At 37.6% G+C, this 22,098-nt stretch overlaps 1 pseudogene; it reads right to left on the reverse strand.

The window, feature by feature from the left end:
* Positions 1-11,271: 11,271 nt before the first annotated feature.
* LOC149252721 (subtilisin-like protease SBT1.7 pseudogene) lies at positions 11,272-13,820 on the reverse strand (annotated as a pseudogene).
* Between the last annotated feature and the right edge of the window lie 8,278 nt (positions 13,821-22,098).

The following is a 22,098-nucleotide window of genomic DNA, read 5'->3' on the forward strand; positions in this document are numbered from 1 at the left end:
GTATCATGTTATCATAATAGCTCATATGTGTAATGACCTTTTCTCAATATATTAGGGTAAAACACAGGTAATAAGAGCTCTCCATCTTATTATATTGCTTATATATCCATTATATATCTATGATTAATACAACTTTAGACATAGCTTAGTTAGAATCCATACTTGTTATCAGCTTATGCAAAGGTGATACTATAATGGCTTTGGCCATGAGTGGATGCCCCTAGGTGAATGTGACTATTGAGCTCCTTACAACACCTCCCATTGATTAATTACTCTGCACACTATCCCAAGTGAAAGTGGAAACCAATGAATGCTAAGAAACTCTGTGTCATCCCGAGCATCCAAGTGTCTTATCCTCTTCACCGGGAACAATATGAACCTTCGCGGACGAGACGAGCATGTATTGCATGCATCGACAGCATCAACTTGTGGCTAGCAGCAATGATCTACGACAATGAGGTTCAATGGTGATCTACTATTGGCTGACTGACATAGACTAGTGGGTTATGAGGTTCTTTTGGCTAACTGGCATAGATTGTGTGGGAATGAGGGGAATGTATCCTAGGTATCGTCCAATGGATAGCTATCTATAGGAAACCATCAATAGGAAACTCTTGGAATCGACTCTTTAATTAACTAGTGACAAAGAATTCTGGTATCGAGTGAATCAACACCTGAATGAGTACCAGCATTGACACCTACCTAGCTCGACTAGCAGCTATGAGTGTCACGTACCTCCTAGAAATCCGTGTGTGGAGGTGTTATTGTACTATGTATAGCTCATTTTGTCTTCTATGAGTACTCAATGTGTAACCTCATCTCAATGTGTAATCTCTAATTGGTAACCTCATTTTGTAATCTCACGTCCCAATAGAGTTGCCTATCTCACACCCTAATAGTTGCAATCTCCCATCCCATGAGTTGTAGTAGTGCTAGTTGTTCAAACTAGTTTTCTCTAAGGTCATAGTCAAGCCTCATAGCTAATAAAAAGCTCTATCATAGTTGTTAATCATAGGTTTAAATATCGAAGAGATTCTGGACAATACTCACTATCCCAAAATAATTTTAATTTTATTGAAGAATAAGGAGAGGTGGGAGCAGGAGGAATATCTCTCGTCGAGGGAAAAAGCCATTCTGGAGTTTTATAAAATTTCTACTGTGTAAGTGGTGATTTGGTATTTTCCGAGCCAATTGATCGGGTAGTTTATCTAGCATCTTAAGAAGCCATTAACCCAGCAACAAAAACAAAGATAACAATGGATAAGGAAATCTCCGCAGCGAAGGAAGAAACATCTATTTCCCTCTATGCGTGCTCCTTCGGTCATTCCTCTGAGAACTTGCTTCCGAAAAGGAATTCCTGAAACCATCAAATCCCACACATATTCTAATTTATCTAGTCTTCATGTCTTGCACCACCATAGGACTTATCCATTCTGATTCTTCGACTGGCTCAATTATTCCTGCATCAAGCATTCTATTGATTTAAGCCTTCACTTTTTCTTTATACCTTGGATTCAATCTGTAAGGCCTCTGTTTCACTAGCTTTTCTCCTGGCTTCAAGGGAATTTGAACTTATCCAAAGTCTCCACTTTGTCGTACATTCATCTATGAAAACTTAGCGGGAAATAGGTCCTGATATTCATGTAATAGCTCAATGAATTCGCTTACTATCTCTTCATCCCAATGGTATCATATGTTTGCAAACTTAGGGTTTTCTTCTTATCCAATGTTGACTTTTCTTGTCTTCAAAGGTTGTCCTATCTTAAGAGATTCCAACTCAGGTCCTTTAACAGCACGTTCTCCCTCTATCTCTGGAAAGTCGATGTCCCTAAGGTTCTCTTCCTCATCAAATCTATTTGGTTAGTGAGGTAGGAAGGCTTCTTGGAAAGAGAAAGAAAGTCTCCTTCCTTTCTGAGTAGCTGACCTCTTTAGTAAGCAACAAAGGGTCAAGGCTCATAATTATGTTGGATCTGGTAGATTTTGTTTTAGTTCGAAGCATTTGGTTGAATGAATAGTTGGTCAAGTGTTGAGAGGTAGGTGTTGTTGGTGGGGACTCAATCATCTCAATGCCGAGTTTAGTGGCTCTAAGAATCCCCCCCTTTGGAGCGATGTATTTCTTTCATCAGAGTTCAATATTAAGGCCCTAAAGTCACTTGCCTTAGTATTTGCAATAAGTCCTAGCACTTTAGACTTAAGTTCCATAGAGTGAGATCCTTAAGAGACTAGCCTTGTCCCATGCCCTATGGCCATAGAGAGTGCATTGATGTTGTCTTAAGTTGTAGTGTAAGACCTACTAGTTAGTTGTAGAGTAAGCTCTACTACTTGCCTTAGTCCATGCAATAGCTTACCAGCCATATAGACTAGCTGTATACTACTTGCCATAAAAACTAGTTGTAGTCCATCGAGCAAGTTAAAGCCATTTCCGTTCTTCAAGTCAAGTGCCCCACCTTATGCCCATAAGGTATAGACCTTCCCATTATCTATATCCATAGATACACTTGCCTTCTTAGTACTAGCCTTAAAGAATGTTTCATGTTTAGAAACACAATATAGATACAACAATGGATACATTGGTTAGTTCCCAGTAGAGACCAATATCTATCTCTTAGAAACGTATGAACGTCGTATAAAAAATCACACTCTCCAAGTTAAGCTAATACCTAATGACTGATAATGGGATAAAATATTACTTAGACTATTTAGCTTTCGCTAAGTTTGAATCTCTCTATAGATTTTTCAATCTCTCTTTAGTCCAAATAGTAGTTATTCATACTAATTAGTTTAGTTAAGCCTGATTTCAACTAGATTTTCTCCAACTCACAACTATTTCTTCTATTTGGGCCTGATCCAACTAGTTTTAATTAGCTATAATAGGTCAGGGGGTACCCTTCCTAGTTAGTGGGTATCAATAAGAATTCATAAGGTATAACTATTGGTCAATTCTAAAGTGATAATCTGTAATAAGCTCTACCATTGATAGTCCATTGACTAGGTGTGATATGGAAAGGAAGGACAAAGGGTGCCCGAAGCCAAGCAACCAATGATGCCCCATGTTGATGACCTAGAACCCATTTATTCATTTCACCTGGTGCCAAATATGGATGAATCGGCAATAGAGGTAGCCCTACCAACATTACTCGCAGTTAATAAGCTGTTAACCGAGTTGAGTCAGCAGCATTCGTTGCAAAGACATTAACTTGCGTAGCATCCCCGCCTATGACAACTTTTTCACCCAACCTTGTCCGACACTACCAGTAGCGGATCCCATGCCGGATAAAGAGTAACCAAGGGTTAATTAAAGAATCATACGAGTTAGTTACTGATCTGAACCTTTCAAAACAATTACCTTTTCTATACTTTTGCCTACTTGAGCCTAGAGCAGCTTCTAAAAAATCCCTTTGCGCCCAGTAACGTACCCTGCCAAGTACAACACAATGTGCAAGTAAAGTACACCCAGTACGCATTACACATTCAAAAACATGCATTACTGCTTTCTGTTCAATACCTAGTCCCACTTTCCATTCAATATGTTAGAATCCTATAGTGATAGGATTCATAATTTTGAATTGGTTGAGGTTAACTCTTGAAATATTGTACATACCTTTGCTTTTTGCAAATGTTTTCCATATTAAAATTAAAAAATGTAAAGAGGGTATGTCCTAAAAGAAATATCAAAGGAAAAGAAAAATAAGAAAATATCAAAAAGTACAAAAAATGAAAAAATATGAACCCCAAACAAAAACAAAAAAAAACAGATCATGAAAGTGTGCAAGTCCAAGTGCCACTACTTTTTAATTTACTGTCTTAAATAATGGTTGTGTGCAGCTTGTCATACATGCCACAACCCATGATAGTTAAACTGTTTAATCTTGACTACTTCATGCTTTGAATTTCATGTTTATAGTTAGAGAATAAAATCTGACCAAACAGTTTAATCTTGGTAGATCATTAGATAGGTAGAGAAATAAAAGGAGCTCATCAGTTTAATCTGAGCCCTTGGAAGATATAAGGTTAGAAGTAGATAATTTGTTTTATAAAAGAAAAGGGTTTGCTAGCTTAAGTGCACCCATCAAAGTGAAGAAAAAATGTTAGGGTAGGTAAAAGGGTAAGTAAAGAAAGGTTGCAGAAATACAAGTCATTTGGAGCATAAGCACTACTATCATGCTTAACTATGTGTTTCAAGTGTGCAGGAGTAGTTATCAATGAAAAAAGCATGCTCATAAGCTGATTTGCATAACTCCCCCTTCATTACATTTCACCCCCACTATATACTCACTAATTTCCCTTTTACCCCTTCATGGCTTATGAAAACCCCTTCCCCCTCATTTTTACTCCTACCCCTTAGTTTCACACATTTCCCTAGTCAATTACTCCTAAAATCCATTCCCCTAAGTGTGAAACCCCTTCCCCCCCTTTTAAAATCATGTTTTTCGTTCAATAATTACCCAAAATCCCTCTAAACCCTTTATCCTAACTCTAAAACCCCCTGCTTCATCAACTCCGCCACTTAACCATTTTCCCGACTAAACTCGAGTTTAACCTGCCACCCTGGTGAGGTAAACTAACCCCGCTACCCCCAAAAATCCATAGTTTAATTAAATCTGTGGTTAAACATGGGTTAATTACTCTAAACAATGATTAAAACCCATGGGTCCCACTAACCTCCACCCAATCACCCGACCACGCAACTTTCCAACGCGATGGCCGTCTGATCATCCACCCCCAAATCTAACGGCCATCGCCCATATCATGCTTGCGCGATGTCCAACCTTTAACGACCCGAGAGCACGCGATATGGGCGGTTTTGCTCAAGGCCCATTTGCCTACATGTCGGCCTCTGGCATAGATCACGTTCCCCCGAAAAAATACCGCCCAACCCCCATAAGCGGTGCGATGGCCTCCAAAACCACTTCCCCGCCAAAATCAAAACTAGCACTGTTCATAAAACATTTTTTCCCCGCCATTTTTCCAACCGGTCGCAGTTAAAAGCCTTTCGACCCCCATTTTCACCCTTTTTCACTCGAATCACATTGCTAAACCTCTGAGGCACCTGCGCATTCCGAACTCTTGCGACCAACTGTCAACCATCAGAGCCTTCTGATGCCACCACTGCACACCATCCTAGCTGCCAAAGCCCTCTGCAAACCCCAATTGAAAACCAGTTGCAACCCTAACTATAAATTCTAGGTATTTAAGCATAAAACCAGAATTGTCCTCTCTTTAATGAAAAAACATTAAATTCTTAAAATAACTAAAAGAATTTGATTAATTTCAATTTAAATTGAGAGTCTACCATTCCCAAAGTACCAGAACCCCAACCTGCAAACTTCTCATACCATACCTTGGTCATTCAATTACTCAAATTTCACTCCCAAAGCCATATAAAGCCCAATTTTCCACATTTTATCACAAAAATGGCTGCCCCAACCTCTCTAGATGTCAGACCAGTGACAACCCCTCACTTAGACATTGACCACTTGGCCCTGGCAAACAGGGATTTTCAAATCAAAGACACAGTCACCCAAGACAACCTTCTGAGAATCCATTGTTGGGCCAAGGATAGATTCTTGAACAAAGCAGATGATATCCACCTTTGGGACTCAAATCTACCCAATTATACATTCCCAGAAGCCCATCCATTCCCAAACATTGTACATTTCTGCCATGCATGTTACATACCTAGCCAAAGGGCTATAATTGCCCCAAACCAGGACTTTTTGTTTTCAATTACTGCTGAGTCTATCAACCAGATGCTTCAAATCTAGCCCAACCACAATTTGACTCCTTTGTCCATTACACACCTGTTGGACCTGTACACCACATTGGACCCAACTAAGATCAAACAAATTTTTCAGAATTTCATCATTAAGGAGCGCCATACTCCTAAGGACATTCCACCCTATGTTTTTGCTATTTTTTTAGAGACTGGTAGGAGAATAATCTCCATGATCTCATGCATCCTAGGATTCACATCAGACAAGTTTGTGGATGAGATAATCATGGCCTTCTTGTCCATTTTCACTCCAGGCCAACCTCCTGCCATTATGTATGATTATGCCCAGTTCATTGCAGACAAGATGCATGAACAGTTCACTAGATTTCCCACTGAAAGAGTCTTCAAATACTCTTCAGTGTTGTTTCATATGTTCCTGTATTATCAAACAGACAAGTTCCCAATGAAGATTCAGAAAACAGATACCAGGGGAAAGGAAAGATCAGTCATCTACTAGACACCCTTGGTCTAGAGGTATAACACAACATTCACATACAAAGACTTCATAGATTGTTTTGTTCACCCTGTCATGAACATGCTGACTTCTAGCACTCAACCTAGAATTAGTACTAAGATCAAGAGAGTATTGCAACTGGAAAAGAATAGCAAAGTAGGAGACTGGTACCTCTACCAGAATCATACTAAAATTAGGATGATCTATGTCTGTGAGTTACCCCCCTGCAAATTGCCTAAGTATCTCCCAATGAGAATATTTGCCCTGGAATACTTCAGGAAAATGATAGGTGTGGATGAGGTCCACTTCCTAGCTGCTAGGAAGAAAACACAGTTTAATATGAAAAACCAAATGGGCCCTTTCATCTGCAACACCAAAGAGGCTAGGCCTGAAGCTGATAAGATACTCTAGCAATTCAAATTCAAGAATAGTTTCATCTGGCATTATGACCCTCATGGGGTTATAAGCAAACTTAGACAAAAGGTCAAGCTAGGACCTTACATCCACTACCCCATGCCTGACATTGAACAATATGCTAATCAGTCAGAATGGGTAGAGAACACATTGATAGATAAGGACAACACAGTGGTGGATGTGGAGAACACCATGATTGACTTGGAGAAACAATTTGACCAAAGCTCTTTCTTGTAGGTCCCAGAGTTGGAAGAGCCAATGAATATCCCTCCTATCATTCAGACTCCTGCTAATGAGGAGAAGAATCCCAAAAGAAACAGGGAGGAAGCATCAAGCTCTGCTATGGACACCACTAATCAGTAGGTCCAATTAAGCAAAAGGCCCAAATTGACTCCTCTGTCTGAACAGGAAGAACACATTGCATCAGCAAAAATGATTGATACTAATGCAATGGGGCAAAGGAGCAGACAAACAACTGAGACTATCGCATCAATAGAAACACATCAACCCTCTTCTTCAAACACCCAGATTATACAGAGACAGAAGAGTGTGGAGGTGTCTTCCTTTATCAGGCCAGCTGACAAGGAAGCAAATATCAAGGAAAGATTCAAGGAAATTAAAATGAGGAATGAGAAGCTTAAGGCAGACACTTATGCCAAGTACATGTAGATGACACCACCAAACCATAGCAGATTGATGTCAGCCTTTGACATCAAAGAAGGTAAAATGCAGGTGTCTTTCTTACAACCTACTGTACAACAACCTAAAACCACAACAGACTACAAGAAGACCAATTTTGAGGTATTAGCCAGGGATGTACATCCCATAGATCAAATAGAATTTCACAAGCAAGCAGGATAGATGATCTACTCCACCCTCACAACAAAAGAAATGGCAACATTCAAGCTCAGGGACTCATTAGACAATGTGACAATCCAGTACAAACTGGAAAAAACATCTTCTATTGCTAAAGCCACAAGGATCAAATCCTTAGAAGATCTGATCATTGAGCTGGGCCATGACCCAAAGGACATCAAAGTTGCCGAACAGTTGATTAAGAAAAAAAATGAAGACATTGTAGCCCTTAAGAAACACCTCAAGCTGCCTCAGTCTCAGCACCCTCAAACAAAATAAGTCCTAGAAATCCAAACAAATCATGAAGAGATGATGGACTTGGTGCTGCAACTCAATGACTAGTTGAAGGAAATGGAAAAGGAAATAGATATCTTGATCCAGCACAAACAAGCTACCCTAGACATTTCTCCTCCAACTGTCATTCCTACAGTGACCACAACTATGCCTTCCACATTGGCAGCATAATTAGCTCCCACTGGTCCAATGGCCACTACATTGCCAGCAACAACAACAACTACATCATCAACGACATCAACAACAACAGGTACCACAGATGATGAAGCAAATAGGCTGGTCAAGGCAATGGAATAAATGTCCATTCAGAGCAGTGAAATGAACAAGTTAAAACAGAAACTTACCAGCCTGGAGACAGATTGCAGGTTAACCCAGATCATGCATAAGGAAGAACAACAAAAGGCTACTAGAATGAATGAGAGAGTGAAAAGCCTGGAGAAAGAGTTAACACTGAATGAGCCTTTGGGAAAGGCAAACAATTATTATGGGCCAATATCATTGATTCTGTCAATGATATTTGGCCATCTATTCAGGTCATTTTTGAGCAAATAGAATTAATCACACAGGCTACAAAAGCCATCCAGAAGGTCAAAGAAGAACTTGGAGAAATGCCAGAGGAAGAAGTAAGAATTATCCAATTCCTCAACTCCAAGAACAAATATGAGCTACAAGAACTTGACATACCTGACATGACAGGTACCATTTTGGAAGTCAAGAGGGTCCTAGCCAAGAGAAATTTAATGTTAAATTTAGAAGATAAGTGTCAAACCATGCAACTAGCCGTTGATAGGTTTATGACCAAGTTTGAGCTTTTGAGAGAAAAGGGACTACCTAGTCCCTTAGTCATAAATGATAAACTGATGACATAGGAGGACTACAACAAGAAAATCAAGGAAGTGGCCAAAGAACAGGCAAATACCTCATCAATGAGTGGTATACCAACTAGCAGAGTTTTATACCAAACTTTTGAAAATCAGTTTTACCTTCAGCATGAGGTGAAACACTTATTTATCAATAAGCCTACTTTTGAAAAATATACAGAGGCTGATGAGATATATAGGAAAATGCTCAACATCTAGTTACTAGATGAAGAAACATGGCAAAAACTGAATGATTTACTGTAGTAAAAACACAGTAAATTATAAACTGTAAACTGTAAGTGTATAGCAAAAAGTAAATGAGCATGGTAAAAGGATGAACACAGGTCAGCACAGTCAAAGTGTATAAGGTGAAAGAGTATCAGATAAAATATGAAAGTCAAACAATCTATCCAGCGTGAAAGCCAAACAGCTTGCTAGCATAAAGGGCTAAAAAATCAAAGCATAATAGCCAGCAGAACCAAAATAACAGGGACAACATGAAATAGTTCAATAGTTGTCTCTATCTTCTTGCAAGGAGATATTTTAATTTCCTAAATTAATTCTCAAATTAGTTTGAGATATTTTGTAATAAACTTTTTGTATAAATACTTCAAAATTCAAAGTATTGTGGTGGATTATTTTACATTTGTAGAGTTATTGTGATCTTGAGCCTAAGGGTGATTGTACTATTTTCAAGTCAACAGACTGGAGCAAGTAATAAAGGCATGTCGCTACAATATTCATGAGATGAGCCATTTGCAGTGAAGTACTTTCTTTGAGTTATTGTGTTACCTTTCTTTTGTGTTTTCATAATCTTAAATGTGTTCTAAAATATAAATGAATTAACTGGAAATATCATACAGAATTTGTTTAATTACACTTTGTTTTGCACAGTAATTTATTTAGATGTTTTCTTCTAATACCCGGATCTGAGAATCCTTGATTGCTCTCCTATCCCGGTTGACTTCTTCTATTCCTTCCAAAGTCCGGCCTAGGGAACCCTTAATTTCTCCCTGGATTTGATTTGAAGCCATTCACCATTTGGCCTCTGAGATCTGCAGTAACTTATCTATCTTGCCCTGTAGACACTGTTTTTAGTACTGAATCCAGTCTTGTTTGTCAAACATCTGACTCCATAGCACAATGGTACAAGCCAATCCTCTTTCAATCTAAGTAAAGTGATCCCACCACCAAATTTTCAAAACAAAACCCAAGTGCAAGCAATAACTAGCCTAAAATCATCTTAACTAAAACGGAGTTAAATCTTAAAGAGAGAGCCTTCTCTGAGCATCAAGAAGGCTAGGTCCTGATCTCCAAAAGTGGTTTGTGGTTACCTTTGGTTTTTCTTTCTTCTTACTTCAAAAGAATTACCAGAGTAATAACACAATCCGTACCAGGCCACCTTCCTTCTGCATTCAGTTCAAGACACACCCGCCCACATCTTATAAGAGAGGCATTACAACTAACCTAGATTCCAAGAGAGGCACTGAGGAGTCTTACGAGAGAGGCGTTCCCACCAAACACTGACACATCTTACGAAAGAGGCATTCCAACTGACCCATCTAACGGCAACCTTGTTCCCATTCGTTGAAACAGTTTCATCCAACCCTACAATATGCTATTATGGTCTGAAGCCTTCTCTATCTATTGGAGTGAATTCAATGACTGCTGCAATCAAACCTGTATGCATGCCCAATCTACTAGTCAATAACGCCCCTCCTCATACTACACTCACCAAAGGCTCCTATCTCTTTGAGATAATCCGGTCCCTTGGAATGAACATGGTTTCGTACGTACCTAAAGGTCATTCATTGCAGTGTGGTTGAGTGCTGAAAAGCTATATCTATCTATCATTCGGAATCACTGAAAAAGTCGAGTAGCGTAAGCAATCAAGTGGCTAAGATGCCTAGAGTAAGTGGAGGAGAACGAGACATAGCCTGTCGCCATTGCTGAAGGACGTTTGGCAGGGAGGAACAACTCGCCTGACATAAGGGTTGCCCACACTCGACCAAAGGGAGAGGAGAAATGACTCGCTTGACATAAGGATACCTGAAGAGCGAGGAGGGCAAGGAAAACTAGCCTTAGATATCATGCATGTAAAGAAAGCCAATTGAGTGCTTGCTTCCCTTCACTGCTGGGAATACTGGTTATTAATAAGGCAGCTGCTTATAGCCATCGGCAAATAGTACAACACACACCTAAGAGAGAGACACACAACTACTACTCAAGAGCTTGTACCTCTATATTAGCTCTACTAGTAGTACTACCTAGTTTTTGTAGGTGATCAAAGTTAGAAATTTTGCTTTAATAAAATAAAATAAAATAAATAACTACATAAATCATTTAAATAATTAAGTTTATAAATCATTTAAATAATTAAGTTTATAAAAAATTTATAGGGGAAAAAATTAGATCCTCTTGACTCATATTTTCGTAATATCAATATAGATGAATCTACACTAAGATTATGAAAATAAAGTAATATTTTCTTAAATTATTTATATAAACCTAGGTGATTAATTTTGTAATCATGTCTAAAGGCGACGATGCATTGTGCTCTGTCAGAAATAGCATGTGTGAGAAAGACGAAGCGTAATTAAAAAAACAAGAAGTAGAAGAGAACTCTTATTATGTGATAATGGACGAGGCGTAATTACAAGCTCTTATTATGCGAGAATGGACCAGACATAATAAAAAATATATATAATAATAACTCTAATTATGTGATAATATTATTTGCTTCTGAAATGACATCGCGGTTCATTCCCAGACAATGGCTACGGGACTACGTACGATCTGCGTTCCACCTTTCACGTTTTTCCACGAAATTTGCCCGAACACTTGGACCCCTCCAGAGGTTGCTATTTTGCTTTCAAATCTCACTGTGAAACTCGCCTTTTCATTTTGCTTTTCGAAGGTGAGCGTCCTCGGCTCCGCGATTATGTTTACGTCTGGTGGGCTCTCAACTTCCATTTCATACACACAGGGGGCTCCGCCAACGTTCGTCACAGTTCTCGTTGTAACACGAACTAAATTCAGTTGATTAAACACCACGGAGAATGACGGGTAGTTGAGATCTCCAGGCTGCGAGGCGCTGATGTTGGTGCAGGAGCTTGCCTTCTTTGTCAGAATTCGAATTTGGGTCTGGGTGTAATTTAGGGTACACAGAAAGCTAACGTAGTCATCGATTCCTGCATCATAGACGAGACCAGGATCAGAGGCAGCATTGGGATTGACATGACCCGCGCCTGTGGCAAAGGTGTTTGCAGTTTGCCCGGTGGAAGAGTCGCCTATAAGGCTTCCGGTATTATCAAAAAGAGCAGAAGATGTCATAATGGCCGATTTTATTGCAGAAGGTGTCCACCCCGGATGCGCCGCGCGAATAAGTGCTGCGATGCCGGTAACATGCGGACAGGCCATGGAAGTCCCAGAGAGTATGTAGTAAGCTACTCTTCTCTCCCCGCAGATCAAGCGGCCGGTAGGCCCGACGTGCCCAGTCCACGCCGCCAATATGTTGACGCCAGGAGCAACAACATCGGGTTTAAGGATCTCGGGAACCACTGGATTTGGCCCCCTGGAGGAGAAAGCAGCTACCACTGGAGCTCGTGCTTTACCCACCACGGTCAATCCCTCCGCTTTAATTGCTGCTTTAGGATCACTAGTGCCGTTGATATAAGCTTTAATATCTTCCGCCGACTTGGAACCCACCCTCGTCACTGGTAAGGAATATTGACACTCTGCCGATAAGTCCTCTCCGTCATCAGGTTGGTTTGCAAGAATCAACCCCTCACCGCCGGCTTGTTGCACGGCCGATTCCAACTCTGCCGTTGTTCCTTCAAAATCACACAACACAATTTTTCCACTCACCAATTTGGGATCAAGGCTTCCCCCGAGGCATAGATTCGCAGTTTTCCCGTATACCAAAGGCAATTGCTCGTAGCCCACCGATCTTCCCTTGTAAAGAGATGAACCCCTGTAGTTGTTGCCGTTCCCAAGCACCACGGGAGCCGGGAAGTCTCGGTCGATGGTGCTAGCACCTACTGTGGTTATCCATGGCGCCGAGTTGCCAATGAAAGAAGAATATGGCCCTTCGTTACCGCCGAGCAGGACACGAAAATACCGTTCTGAATCGCTCCCAGAGCTCCAACCGCTGTCATATCATTATAATACGGGCGAACGGCCATACTGCCCAGTGATATGGATAGCAAGTCTACTCCATCGGAAACAGCCGCCTCCATCGCGGCAAGTATATCGGAACCTACGCAGATCTCCCAACAGACTTTATAGACAGCTAATCTAGCTTTGGTAGCGATGCCTCTAGCAGTTCCCGCGGCGAAGCCGAGAAGACTTGAACCAGGCACCTCCGACCCGGCCGCAGTAGAGGAAGTATGTGTACCGTGGCCATTGGCATCTCGAGGAGATCTGTAATCGTCCTTCTCGTCTACAGGACCGAATTGAGCTTCATATCCTTTGAGAAAGTAGCGGGCTCCAATGATTTTGTTATTGCAGTGAGAAGAATTGAACTCGGTACCCACTTCACATTCTCCCTTCCATCTAGCAGGCACCGGAGTGAGGCCATGGTCGTTGAAGCTCTTGCTCTCAGGCCATATTCCTGTATCCACAACGCCCACGATTATATCATCACCGTAACGTGACAGTGGCCATAGACCATCACTAGAGCTCAACCCCAGAAATTCCGGTGTATGCGTAGTATGGAGTCCATAGGTAGAATCTTGAAATACACCGAGGCATCCGTCCATATTCTCCATAGCTTGGGCCTCCGTGCTGGTCAGACAGGCAGCAAAGCCCTGCGTTACTATATCGTACGTATATAGAATTGTAGGGGGGTCCGATTTCGACACTGAAACTTCATTTATCATTGAACTGTACCAGCGTTGGTGGAGACTGAAATGGTGGGGCATCATGGATTTATCCATGTAAATTATGTAGGACTGTCTTCGAGTCATCATAGTTTTCGTCTCCCGATCTTCTGATGTAACCAACGCGTCTGAACTCCGCACCCATAATGTTAAGGAAGCAATGAAAAATAGTACATGACAGGCCTTGTTAATCTCCATGGCGCTGTACAACATATGATACAAAGCACTGGCGGGTGATATTGCCAACAGGTTAAGGCTGAATCCCTGTCTCCTCACTGATAAGGATTCATGATGAGTGAATGTATAGATTCTTAGTGTGCAGGAACATCTAAATTTAATAATAGCCACAGAAATTTCGACGACTACGATCTGACAGTGCCATGGACCGACAAAATTTCGACGACTACGATCTCAATTTGTTTCCATCGACTGTGGTTACTACCTCCGACAGAGTGACCCCATCAACCAAAAGGACTGCGAAGCAAGCCATGGACCGACGAAATTTCGACGACTACGATCTGACAGTGCCATGGACCGACAAAATTTCGACGACTACGATCTCAATTTGTTTCCATCGACTGTGGTTACTACCTCCGACAGAGTGACCCCATCAACCAAAAGGACTGCGAAGCAAGTATCCCTACTCCATGAATAAATTAATAAATTAAGACACCAATGAAATGTTAAAAATGATATATGAAAGACTTTTCAATAGGTGGTCGTTTTCAAGTCGAATGAGTGAAAAGAAATCAATTCAATCTTCACAAGAATTTTATATTTTATATATAGAAGTCTTGTTCTATTCGATTCCCAAGAAGTCTATTATATTTATATATATATATAAAAGAGTTTTGTTGGAATGGATTTATCCATTTGTGGTTGACAGACATTTATTTTTATCTTTTACTTAAAAAACAATATTATTTGCCATATATCTAATCAATTGAGTTTTCAAAGTTTTTTTTAATCTACTAATTAAATTATAGTCTTTATCTTATATCTAATCAATTGAGTTTTCAAAGTTTCTTTTGAATATACTAATTAAATTATAGTTTTTATTTTACAAAAAAATTTAGGGTTTGAGCCATCTCTTAGAATAACATCTTGGTTAGAGGTGGTTTTAGCGTTAAAGTCTTCTGACAAGAAGACATTACTTTCATTCTTTAGATTTAGAATATTTCATTTTTATTATTTTAGTAAAGAGAGGCAAGGAACCTTAATTTTCTTTTCTTTTTTTTAATTAAAAATAAGCATGTTTTCCCCTTGCTATGGGGTTCCTTCACCATTTTTTCATTTTTCCCTTTTTATTTTTATCTATTTTTTCCATTTTTGGTCCTTCTATTTTCCTTTTTTTTAATATTTTGTATGCAAGAAACCCCAATTTTTAGGCCATAGTTATTTAAGATTTTGGTTGAAAGGGTATCATTTATCAAGGCTATTGGTTCCAAATAGGTTGTAATTTTAACCCTCTAAAAAACGGGGTGCTGCTAGAAGCATCACTTTTTAATTTTGGAGTTGATATGAAAATTATAGTTATAATTATATAGATTGTTAATATCATCATTTTAAAGAAGTTGTAATTTTTCCCTTGAAAATTGGTGCTACTCTTGGTGCCACTTTTCAATTTGGGGATTAATCTATATTGTTTTAATATAAAAATGTACAAGGTTGTTGACACCATGGTTACAAAAGGTGTTAATTTTAACCTTGGAAAAAAAGGGTGCTACCAGTAGCACCACTTATAAATTTGGGGGGTTTATTTTGACGTTTTTAACTAAAAAATATGGGTCTTTAAAACAAGAGTTCTCATTTTGAATATAAATTTCTAATCAATTCAATAATTATGTTCATTTATTGGCCTTAATCAAATGTATGTTAACGATGAAAAAAATGAATCACCCCTACTCATTGTTTTTATAAGCTAGAGAGGAACTTTCTATATAGAATCATAAAATACAATATTTACATAGCAAGGATAGAGTTATCAGGGCATCTTGGGGTGATGCAACAGTCCAACCTACTCATCCAGAGAAACAAACGAAACCAAAAAACAAAAACATTGTAATCACCCAACATGGGGCAGATCACCAGTGCATCCTTTTTGCTACTTTGACCCAACCTTTTGGAGGCGATGCTATCAAATTTACCTAGAGATTGTTCTGACAAACTAAGGAGGCATCCTTGTCAGAGTCCAAGGAAGTTGATTTATGGGCGCGCTTCATGGGACATGTTGGAGCATTATTACTGACTTCTTCTCTTATTACTGGTGGAACTTGGATCTCCTTACCTTCTTCATGGGGATTTTCAAGATCTGAAGTTTGGGCCTCATTCGATGAGAGCATGTCATCGTCAAACTCAGCATCTTCCTGATCTCAAGAAGAGAAATCCTCCCCTTCTCAAGGAAGCGAGATGCATGGCTTCCATGCCTTAGATATTAGCTTCTGTTTGACTGGTTTTTGAGAACAGGAATTCTAAAGTTGGCCTGTTTGATGAAAAAGTCGGCACTAGAAAGCAATGTTATTGTAATCTAACAGTTGGATCGAGTGAAAATCACATATTTTTAAATTAATTTTTCTAAGAATTCCTTTGTTGATGTTGAGTTCTACACAAATCCTTCCATAAGTGTAGAATCCACAGTGGCCTCGCTAGGGATCTATGGCTAGAAAACAAACCAAGGTGTTTCCAATACCCTTAAACACTGAAAAAAGCCCTAGATGAGCTGATAACTTCAAGAGACGAACCCAAATGGGTAGCTTTGTAATCATTGTTGTGTAAGGGCCAAAATTTGGGAGCCAAGGGGTCAGGAATAACCCAACTTTTACCTAGAACTAGGGCCCCTTAGAAAGAGAATTCTAATAATCCTCTTGATTGGAAAATAGGATGATAAAGAAACCCTTGGAATAGAAGATGACCCTACAAACCTTGGTCCAAGTTGAATGGACCCATTGGTAAAGGTTTTTTTGTGTAGCCACAACCCATTGAAATGATAAATGAGGCCATTTTTGCCAAGAGCTCGTAGAGTTCATCCAGATCTAGATGAACGATTTCTACTAAAGGGACATCTTGAGCTTTATCCACTATAAAAGGGCTCGTATCAACTTGGGCCTGAGCAACCTTGCTTGAGGGCTAGGGACATGCCTAAGGTAGCACTGTGCTTTGGGGAGCCTGGTTTTGGACTGCATCTTTATAAGAAAAGACTTGGGAAGAGTAAGGTCGTCTCAAAGCTCCCCCATGCAGTTTAAGGGCCAAGAAAAATGGGACATCCCTACATATATCATAAACAAACAGAGGAGAGATATATTTGAGTTGCTTACCTTGGAAAAGAAGGCTTTGTAATCTAGATGACATCCTTGTTTTGAGTTCCAATGATAGCTTGAGGTCTTTTACCAATTTCATAGATCTCACTCAACAAAGCATCGAATGCCTAGAAATTGATCTGATAAAGATATAAAAAGGACTCAAGAGATATAATGTGGTGACAGGCTCGACCTTCTCACCAGCATCTTCCCAAGCAATGACCTGCGCCAGAACCCCTGGTAAACCCTTCAAGGGAAGAGGGCTTCTTGCCACAGGAAGAAAAAGATGGCAAAGCGCCATTTCACAGCTATTGAGGAAGGAAGCATCAAGGATGACTTGTGCCCTACTGTGAATAATATCAACAAAAAATCCTTCATTCGTTTGATGGTATTCTCGATGAAGGAAAAGCATGCAAAGTGCCTCATGCTATAAACCTTCAACGACACCTTTCCAATCTCATGTTGTGACGACCACATAGATGAATCACACAGGTAATGAATCATCCCCTACTCTTACTAATAGTAATGGTACTTCTAATTGGTGTAGTCAATATAATAGCATATTTTCTTTTCTTTTTAACTAGTAGCAATGGTCATCCCTCATTTTTTGCATTAGTTGAATATTGATATGTGCTATAATGTATGGGATTTGTTTTTCCTTTATTATGTTCATTAAAAGGTGACAAAGAAAAATATAACCTTCAACCTTACATTACTAGTAACTAAATATATAATTTTTATCAAGTCTTTACTCTTCAATGCATAGAAAGGCATAAATTTCAACCAATTGAGTTGTCTGTTGATTTGCACCATATAGATATCATTGGATTTTTTTAAGAGAATACATGTCCCAGATTTATTTGTATGTTAATGACAATATGATATTCAATAGCCATCTAATAAGCCTTTGACCATCCATATACCTAATAAAATCCTTCAACACAACTAAGATAAAAAAGGTTTAGTGAATGTATTAGACATGAATCCTTGGAATAACATCTATTACACATCATGGTACTTTACATAATTAAAATAAGCAGCTGTTGTCAAATATTGAAATGCATTCAATTGCATTGAAATAGATTAAAAATACACATTGTTCCACTCTATCATAAATGTTTATTGCACTAAAAGGCGCAACATTCTACAACTCAGGATGACCTCGATGTGTAAGTATGTCATGTTCTCAAAAATTAATAATCTATGTGTAAGTATATCATGTTCTCAAAAACTAATAAAAATAGTTTTGGATAACATCGGCCAAAACATTCTCTTGAATCTTAGATTGTATATAACTTGAACTTTTAGAGTATATATAACTTTTTAATCTTATTAATGGACTAAGATTAATTATTAAAATAAAAATGTATTATTATATATAATTTGAATGGATACTAAATTATCTGTTGTGGTTGATATCCCTTTTATGATATACGTTTAATAGTTCTTTTATCATGTACGTGAATTTGAATAGATCATAAATCTACCTATAACAAAAAAAATTACCACATTAAAGTTCCAAATAGGTAAAATTTTAAACATCTTTACTCCTTACCAAAGCCAATACCATTTCTTAAATCAAAGAAAAAGGTTAATTCAACACAAAGAATCGAAAATTTATCTCCAATATCTTTTAATATTTCTTTTAATTAAATATTTATAAAATGAATCTTTACAAGGAAAAACCATATATATTAATTTTATGTAGTTTTATTATAAATTTTGTTATCATACCATGTAAAAAACATCATTAAATCTAATATTAATATTATTATATTATAATATTAATATGATTAAATTTAATATAATATTCAATTTGTTGTATTATAATATATATTAATATATCATGACTGCACTGAGAGACGCATTCTACAACCTAGTATAACCTCTATGTGTAAGAATGTTATGTTCTCAAAAAATAATAAAAATAGGCTTGGTGGCCAAAACATTCACTTGAATATTAAATTGTATATAACTTGAATTTTTAGATTATATATAACTTTTTAATCTTATTAATGGACTAAGATTAATTATTAAAATAAAAATATATTACTATATATAGTTTGAATGGATAATAAATTATCTCATGTGTTTAATTAATTCAACACAAAGAATTTAAAATTTTGTTCCAAAATCTTTTAATATTTCTTTTAATTAAATATTTGTAAAATGAATATTTACAAGGAAAAGCCATATATATTAATTTGATGTAGTTTTATTATAAATTTTGTTATCATGCCATGTAAAAATATCATTAAATCTAATATTGATATTAAAAGATTAATATTAATATTAATATTATTAAATTTAATAACTTTGGATTAATACAATATTAAATTTAATAAAATATCCAATTTGTTATATTATAATATATACCAACTTAGATCCATCTAACACCAAATCTATCACGGGCTAAGGGGATTCTTTTTGGAGTGTAGAACTTGAAAAAAAGTTTACACCTCTAAAGATTTGATCCCTCTCAGCCCAGATGAATCTAAACTGATAATACTTGATTTATTCAACCTTTCATTAATTAGCTATAAGAAATTCTTGATTATACAACCTCAACATCCTTTTCACCAATTAATCTTCCGCTAGCATCATTAATCTTCTATATGAAAACATGTCCAAGACTTGCCACATATTAGAACCTCACTAACATTATATGTACACTAGTAAAAGTGCAACAACAACTACGCGGACACATGATGTGTTAATTGGTCCTTACAATAGCTAATATTTAAAATTTGAATTTAAATTTGTTTAATATGTAGAAGTAAAGTGTTTTGGGGTTTTTCAAGGCACTTAATCTATATATGCATTTCCAAAATATATTTTGAAAAACAACAAAATCACAATCTTGAATGAAATTATATTGCTCGTTAAAAAGACTATTTCCTCTGTGCTTTTTTTTAATATATTTAAACTTCAATAATTTTATTAAATTTGTGCAAAATAATACTAGCTTTATGAACAAATATAAAATAAAAAAAATTAAAATTAGTTACAACATTTGTAAGACTATTATTATGGATAAAACAATCACAACAAAACACACTTTTAACTCTTCATGCGAGAGATTATCTCTAAGAATAATGTTAGTAGGAGATAAATTTACATGACACGTTGCCTATTCTATTTATTCTCTTGTGGATATTCCTCTAATGCTCTCCTTAATAAAATGTCATTTAAGTCTTTATTCCACTCATGCTCTTCTTAATAAAATGCCATTAAGTCTTACCCATCGAGAAAACATCCCACCACAAAGAATGATAGGTTGTTCAGATCTTCGGGTTGTTATCTACTCTGCTCGCCGCAAATCAAACTGGTAGGCTCGAGGTGCCCAGTCCACGCCACCAACTTGTTGATGCAAGGATTAATAAGATCTGGTTTAAGGATCTTGACAACGACTAGATTTGGCCCCCTAAAGGATAAAATGACTACCATTGGAGCTCGTGCTTTACCCACCAAGAGTTAGTCTCTCCACCTTAATTGTTGCTTTAGGATTTTTGGTGTTGTTGATATAAGCTTTAATATTATTTTGCGGATATGGAACAATCTTGTGACAACGACTCTCAACTCGAGAGAAACTATTATTTCTCTTAGACTTTTGTATGACATTGTTTTATAAATAGTGTCAAAAGTTTTTTTAAAATCAACAAAACAATAATAGGATAGATCAAGTTTTTATTTCAACATTCCTTTTCAATTATCCTAAGAGTAATAAGATAGTCCAAAATTGAATGAAATATCCTAAAATTAGCTTCGCTTTTAGCTCTTTTACCATGGTGATGCAAGAGCATCCTTGGCCTCGGGCAATCTCATCAACCAAAAACAAGTTTCTTTTGAGTTTGTAATAATTGTTGCTACTCCCATGTGTTTTAAGTTGTTGATACACCAAGCTGGTAGTTGTTATTAATTTTATATCTACATTTTATCAAAGCGACAACTACTCTCGAGTTGTTGATATTACCAAGATTGTGTGTTAATACTCCTCTTGCATGGAGTTGCTGACACATCCAAAATTGGTAATTATTTAGATGTGGTACTACAAGACAACCGCTATTAGATGTGTTGTGATTAGGATGGAAGTTACGAATTTCTATTTATCCGCATGCTGAAAGGAAGTGAGTCGATTTAGTTCTAGAAGGACAAGAGGTTGGCAGTGTGGGAAACAATTTGTTTCGGTTGGAATGTGAAAAGTTCAACAGTGTGACGATAAATTATGAGAAAAAGAAAGGAAAGTGACTTTTTTTCGGTGTTCAGATTTTTGCTTCTACCTCTCAACTCTTGGACATTTGGTTGTTGGATTACTATTGTTCGTCAATGGTTGCATGATTTTCGAAGAGTGTGACTGGCTATTGTGTGAGTCAAGAAGGTGTATAGTTATTGTGCATGGTGTTGTTATGTAACAACATAGGAAATTCAAGCACTCTAAGGGAACTATTTTTAATCTAAATTCTTATTTGTAACAACACATTTTGAATTAATAAAAAGATACTTGAATCCCTTCCTTTGTTCATGCTCCGTAATTTAATCCTGAATTAATTAATTTAGTAGCCAAACTCCAATGACCTGGGATGTGCGCTCTGTAACAACTATCCAAACTCATGTTTGCTATCATTGGCATGGGATTTTCCTGGATTGACAGTGGTTACATCCTTGCCTTTGTCATTTCTTAGATAGTCGTGATGTAGTGGGTTCCTTGTTTTAGTTAATCTTTGGATGAACAATAGATTTTGGATCCTGGTTGAGGTGTTCTTAGGCTAATTCCAAAGGGTTGAGGGTGGAGATTGGCCTTCTCCTAGAACTCTTGACAGGTGGGTGGAGACAGGAAAATTCCTCTAGGTATGGTGAAGAAAGTCTAAGGCATCCAAGATTTTTTGGTTTTGGTGATTTCTAGATTAATTTAGGTGAAATCATTATGGTTGAGGGTTGAGGTGGTTTAGCCTCTGGAAGCCCCGGTTGGTTCTATTTTGGTTTATCCCGTGTGGTCTCACATTCATGCTTGGATATGGCACAAGGGTGATTTGTTGAAAGAGAGATTTGGCTCAGCCCAATCTATGATCAAGTGGTACGTTTAAGTCCCTCACTTGGTTGGTTTTACGCATATGTTATTATATGTTATTTCTTATTGAGATCAATGAGCACATGTATTGGTTATGATATTGATTTTATGATTGGCTTGTCATGGTTCCATTTTGGTTAAATGATGTGCTTTTATTTATGATTCGATAAGTTATTGAATGATTATATGAATGTATGAGCTAAC

The sequence above is a fragment of the Pinus tabuliformis genome, chromosome 7 (assembly GCF_031772625.1).
Source record: "Pinus tabuliformis cultivar Carrire ecotype Pingquan chromosome 7, CPIR1, whole genome shotgun sequence".
Taxonomy (NCBI): domain Eukaryota; kingdom Viridiplantae; phylum Streptophyta; class Pinopsida; order Pinales; family Pinaceae; genus Pinus; species Pinus tabuliformis.